At 37.9% G+C, this 6,329-nt stretch overlaps 1 long non-coding RNA gene across 1 annotated transcript; it reads left to right on the plus strand.

Moving 5' to 3' along the window:
• Positions 1-1,073: 1,073 nt before the first annotated feature.
• Positions 1,074-5,622, plus strand: LOC144340870 (uncharacterized). Its single transcript, XR_013417369.1, has 3 exons — positions 1,074-1,207; positions 4,512-4,549; positions 5,485-5,622. It is a non-coding gene; the product is annotated as an uncharacterized LOC144340870 (long non-coding RNA).
• Positions 5,623-6,329: the final 707 nt, after the last annotated feature.

Below are 6,329 nucleotides of genomic sequence, written 5' to 3' on the forward strand. Positions count from 1 at the left end.
TTTTTTTTTCCCCTTGAATCAGGGTCTTGATCTGTCTCCCAGGCCGGAGTGCAATGGTTTGATCTTGGCTCACCACAGCTGATACATCTGAATTCCATATTCTCTTTTATGTCATTCCTTCCACTCACTAGAATGAGCTTCATGTGTTGTCATCTGGTTTATTGCAAAAGCCTATTCATTTCCTGACTCCAGCCTGCTCTCTCCATTCTGTTTTCCACTCTCCTGCCAGGGTAATTTCTTTAACATGTAAACCTGATCATGTTGCTCCCTGTCTTAAAATCCATTAGCGTTCACTCATTGCTTTCAGATTAAATCTGCCTATTGGTATTTCATCTTTTTTTTTTTTTAGAGCTCCCAAACACTATACCTTAATGGTGACAAGTAAGTGTTTTGATTCAGAGGATCTCTCTAATACAGTTCCATCATGTATTAGCTTCAGCATATTGGGTAAGTTAGCCTCTGTCTTTCATCTCTAAAATGGGAGTTAAAAATAATCCACAGAGTTGTTAAAGGATTAAGTGACTTCAATGTTGTAAAGAGATCAGATACGAAGCAATAAAATGCAGGTATCATTATTTTTATTCTCTTCAGGAAATACTGAGAACCATGAATGCAGCACTAGGTAGCATGTCCTTCCTTGAGTTATGAGACAGATAACAGGGTCTTACTCTGTCTTAAAAAGCCTTAAAGCCTTGTGTTGAGTGGCAACAGGAATGTCAATCCATATGCATTCAAACATCATAATTTCTGGACATTCCCTTCTAGGGATTCACTAAACATGTGTGTATGGAGACCTACGACATCCAGACACTTTTTAAACACTGATACAAAATATTAAAAACTCCTTCCTTCAGAGTTTACATTCTAGTAAAGAATATAAACAATAAGAAGAGAAGTAAAAAGACCATTGTGTTAGATAAAAATGAGCTATAAGAGAAAAATACACAGAGAAGAAGAAATATCAAATCCTGATGGGAAAAGAAGATGAAATTTTAGATAGGATAGACAGGGAAAGTCCCACTAAGAAGGTGACTTAAGATTGGAAGGAAGTTAGGCCATTCTTTTTTCTTGCAGAGACTGAGACTGGCTGAGGGACAGGGAAGTCCCTGAGCTACAGTGAGCCACGTGGGTTCAAGGACCATTAGAGAGGCCTGTGTGGCTGAAGCTGAAGAACCAGGCAAGAGTGGGAGAATGTCACAAAGATAAGGTGAGGAGGCAGATCATGTCTGATCCCAGAGAACAAAAGAGACTGTGACTTTTACTTTGAATGTGATAAGAAGGCATGTCATGGCAAATACATTGAGATTTTATTTTATACTTTTATTAAAAATTTGAACAATTCATGTATACATGTTCCTTTTGTTTTGGATATGTGTTAAAGAAAAAATCAAGAAATTAAATTTAATGCAAAAATAGTATAACCAATTGTATTCCTTACGTGTGTGACAATCTTACACTGGATTGTTTTCTTTTTTGGTTTGTTTTTTCTCTAATACTGATCATTGTTCTAGTGGTTTGACAGTTTTTGAGACAAAATTAAGTCAAGATAATGTAATACGTAGTTGTCCCTAGTTATCCATGGGGAACTAGTTCCAGGACCCTCTTGGATACTAAAATTCGTGGATACTCAAGTCCCTTATGAAATGGCATATTTGCGTATAAACTTTAAATCATCTCTAGATTACTTATAATACTTAACACAATGTAAATACTATGTAAACAGTTATAATGTGTTTAGAGAATGACAAAAAAGTGTACATGTTCAATACAGATTTTTTCTGAATATTTTTGATCCATGGTTAGTTGAATCCACAGATGTGGAAGCCACAGATACAGAGGGCTGACTGTATATTATTTCATAGATTTATCGTCTTATAAATTTTAAATATACTGCTCATTTTCCTATCCATGTGTTTTTTCTTATTGAATTGCAAGGACACATCTTGCCAAGGTTTCCTTTCATTTTTTTAACTTGACTTTTCTTCTTTTTAAATGAAGATTTTGTTTTAGTTTTACAGTTAGGAACTTTTAGAAGTCATCAGATTTATCACATTGTGCCTTTATATTTTCTTCATTTGCCCTTATGGGTAGAAAACTCCTTCACTACCATAGAGCGGGGGGGGGGGGAAAGCATGTATTTTATTACGGCTATTTTTTGGTTTTTTTTTTTCCATTTAACACCTGAATTTATGTTGGCGTATGGTGTGAGGTTTAATGGTCTAAGTGTGTTTAATGAATGCCTCAGAGTTAATTCTTCAGACAGATGGCTGGTAAGCCCTAGCACTCCCATCTGAGGTGACCCTGATGGAGACAGGGACTAGAGCAGGCCAGGGAGCAGGGTATGCACTGCAGCTGATCTCTTGGGTTTTGGAAACTTGATCCTATACCCTTGCTTTCAGGTGTGAACTTGGGTTGCTGGGACAGTAGATCTTAGTCCTTTCTGTGGGGCACCGATTGCATTCCAGCCCTTCTGCCCCGGGAGGGGTCTGCCCTATCACCGACATCCTCACCCCTGCATGATCCAACAGGCTGTTGGCTCTTGACTCACACCGTAAAACTCCACCCCTCTTTACTCAAAACCTCTGCCCAGGCTCACTCCCTTGATCTGAATTAATCTACTCTCATAAAGCTACTTCTTTTTTCTTCAGAGGAATCACTGAAGTCCTCATCCTTCCCCCATGGCTTTCTATTTGAGCAGTGTCCCTCTATCAAGTTTCTGTTCCACTGTCATCCACGGCCCCCCCACTAGCTGCATACCACTTGGGTTTCTCAGAAAAGCTCAAAGGACGAGGCTTCACCCACTGAACTCCATTTATTTCCTTATTACTTGCCACCCACACCTATGATGGTTGCCTGATTTAAAATCTCCCCACCTCCCCCAGTCACCTTTTCATACCAGGCATAAACACCAGTGAGTAACAGCTGTCTACCCAGCCCACTTAAAAGCTCCCAATTCCTCAGAGTAGCCTGAGGCAGAATAGTTTCCCTAGGGTCATCTCAGCTTCTGGATCCCAAGTCTGATCCTCTTTCCTTGCCTTCTCAGTCATTTGCTAAGCTTGTTTATTGGGCAACACTAAGCAACGTTAATGATTATTCCTGTCTTTAACTAGGAGGGGAGAAGCTCTCTCCCCATCTTCACCCACTTCTGTGAAGCTTTCAGGGACTATGGGTCTTGCACTGAGAGCACTTCCCCAGGCTGGGCTGGCCCAGACAGTCAAAGAATAGGTCCAGCCACTTCTCAGCCCAGCTGACATTTGGCGCTTTGTGATCTTGGGTAAGATATCTTCTCTTGGGAGGTCAGACAAGGTCAGTTCTTCCGGCTATGACATTGTGTGAGGCAATGAAGAGGGGAAAGTCCATGAATGGAAGGTGGAACTTGATTGAACCTGTTTTGTGGGTTCAAGAGAGGTTCTCTCACAATTCACTGGAGGTAGGCAAGGTAGGTGAAGACTTCCACGGAAACTCCTGGCTCTGGGGTGCCCACTTCACTGATGATTGAGTGGGCACCCTGTAGGGTACACCTCTGTCAAAGTAATTCAAAGTCCTGCTCATCATTCAGACTGGGCTTGTCAGGAATCAGGTACACTTGGATAACCTAGCCTTGATTCCATTCAATTTCCTTTTATAGCTTAGAAAAATAGAAGTACAGTTGTTCCGCAGTATCCAAGGGAGATTGGTTTCAGGACCCCCTGCAGACACCAAAAGCTATAGATGCTCAAGTTCCTTATTTTAAAAAATGGTGTAGTGTTTTACATAATCTAGGCATATCTTCCCATATACTTTAAATCATCTTTAGATTCCTTATAATACCTAATACAATGTAAATGCTTTATAAAAAGGTGTTATACTATATTATTTGTATTATGTTTCATTGTTGTATTTTTTTTTTATTTTTGATCCACTGTTGGTTGAATCACCAAATGCAGAGTCCATGGAGAGCTAACTGCATTTTTATGCTTATAATACCAACATTGCTTTGACAAGTTCATTCTGTGTTATATTAATTTAGGTTTCATTTGTACAATCATTAGTACAGTATTCAATTTATAACTCATAAATAATAAAGCATATTAACAAATGCATATGCTGTCTCTATGGAAAAGTAATTACCTAAAAATGTTCTAAATAATCTGGTTTGATTTTACCCTGCAGAGAAAGCCTTCTTGATTAAGAAACAATATATTCAATGAAACTACAGTCACAGTTACAGAAGTCAAATGAGCACAGTGGGTCTGTGATATTTCTGCAACAGGCTTTTTCAACACCTGTTGATCAGTCAATCAGAGAAAACCTCAGGGGCTGAAGATAGGCCAAGCTTGGTGGAAATTCCTTCCCAAAATAGCAATAGCTGAGCAAATTGCTAGGCTGACAGAAGTAGAGTATGGACAGTTCTTGGGATTTTGTGCGAGAGAGCAACTGTCTTCGATGGTTGGCATTTTTCAATGTTTAAATTCTTTGGTCCAACAGCTGATTTCCTCCTTTGTCATATTCTTTCCTATTTGCTTCCCCAGGCAGTGACAGCCACGTCCTTCCACATTAGACTTCTTGGGTAAGCAGCTTCTGAAATTGTTCTACAGCTGTTCGTAGCTGTCTGGCAGCGACCACTCCATTTGCAAGGTTGTTGAATATCGCTAAGTATCTCTATGAGGCATATAAAATGCAAAGTTTAAGAGAAACAAAATATTGTTCATTTTGATTTAGATCATTCTAAATAACTAATTATCTTGGTAGATTTGCCTTTTCTTTCTGGTGGAGGAAAAAACAAATCACCCTATACAGTTTATTGATGTCTTCACATGTTGTAAAATGTCAAAGCAACTCAATTTAAAGCATTAAAACTTTCAGCCATGCAAATAGTCTTAACTTTTTTTAAGTTATATTCAGACTTCAAAGACTTATCTTCCTGTTTCCCTTAGCATAATATAATCAGCGTTTTTCCTTTAATATAAACACATCAGAAAAATATTTTACAGTTACTTTAAAATTCCATGAGTTTATTAAGCCATTCCATAACATGAACATTTAGATTGCCTCAATTTTTTTGCTTCCATAAATAATATAGAATTAAATGTGTTTTTATATAAAGTGTTTACTGTAGTTAGGATTGTGTCCTTGGAGCAGACCAGAGATAGAATGGATCAAAGGTTATGACATTTTAAAGGTTGCCAGATGAAGAGGAATGTTCATATAGTATATGCGGAATATCGTTCACTTGTATATGGGTCTGATGTGCAAATCATCACACAAGAGCTTTCCACAGTAGAGGAAATCTGGTTTAAGATTTTTAAAATCAGTAAAGTTTTTTTCATTCTCCAAATAGAAACATACTGCATTCAAAATTTCTTTAATTGATTATTCTCTATTTTATACCCAAAGACTTCAAAAAATTTTACTCTCTAGTGGATTAAACAATTAAGAAAGGTTTTTAAAGATTAAATGGACTTTAGGCTCATGACTGGAATTTTTGTTTTTTGGTTTTTTTAGAAATGGAGTCCTACTATGTTACCCAGGCTGGCCTCGAAGTCCTGGGCTCAAGGGATCCTCCTGCCTCATCCTCCCAAGGGATCCTCCTGCCTCATCCTCCTCCTGCCTCATCCTCCCAAGGGATCCTCCTGCCTCATCCTCCTCCTGCCTCATCCTCCCAAGGGATCCTCCTGCCTCATCCTCCAAAGGGATCCTCCTGCCTCATCCTCCCAAGGTATCCTCCTGCCTCATCCTCCTCCTGCCTCATCCTCCCAAGTAAACATAAAAAAAAATACAACAATGAAACATGTACCACTGAGCCCAGCAATTTTTCTGATGATAAATATAATGCAAACACATGCAAATTTCAAATACAAAAAGAAAAAAATGCAAGTTTCCTTTAATCTTACCTTCCAGATATAATAACTAGCATACGATGTGTTTGTTTCACTTAATGCTATATTTGGGATATCTTATTTCTATATCACTTGTTTTAGTACCTTAGAACACACGTTTCAAAAATCATAATTATTGATAGGGAAAAGTATAAAGAGTAAGAAACAGTAACAGTCAAGATAATCTCTGATGCCATTGTTTTTCTCAGATACCATTTTTAAAATAACAATACAGCAGGTACTTTGGAGTCAACGTACAACCCTATTTGTATCCTAGTCAGAATGCATTTTCTCACTAAAATTAAACTCTCATCTTCCAGGAAAACTTTAAAATGTTTTATTCATATGTCAGGAGAGAGACAAATTATAAAAATAGATATAATTATACATACAAATATGATGATGCTCTAACACACTCCTGTGTATACACTTTTTATCCTAAATCTTGAATATATTTCTATGACTACATAT

This window comes from Macaca mulatta, chromosome 5, assembly GCF_049350105.2.
Source record: "Macaca mulatta isolate MMU2019108-1 chromosome 5, T2T-MMU8v2.0, whole genome shotgun sequence".
Classification (NCBI taxonomy): domain Eukaryota; kingdom Metazoa; phylum Chordata; class Mammalia; order Primates; family Cercopithecidae; genus Macaca; species Macaca mulatta.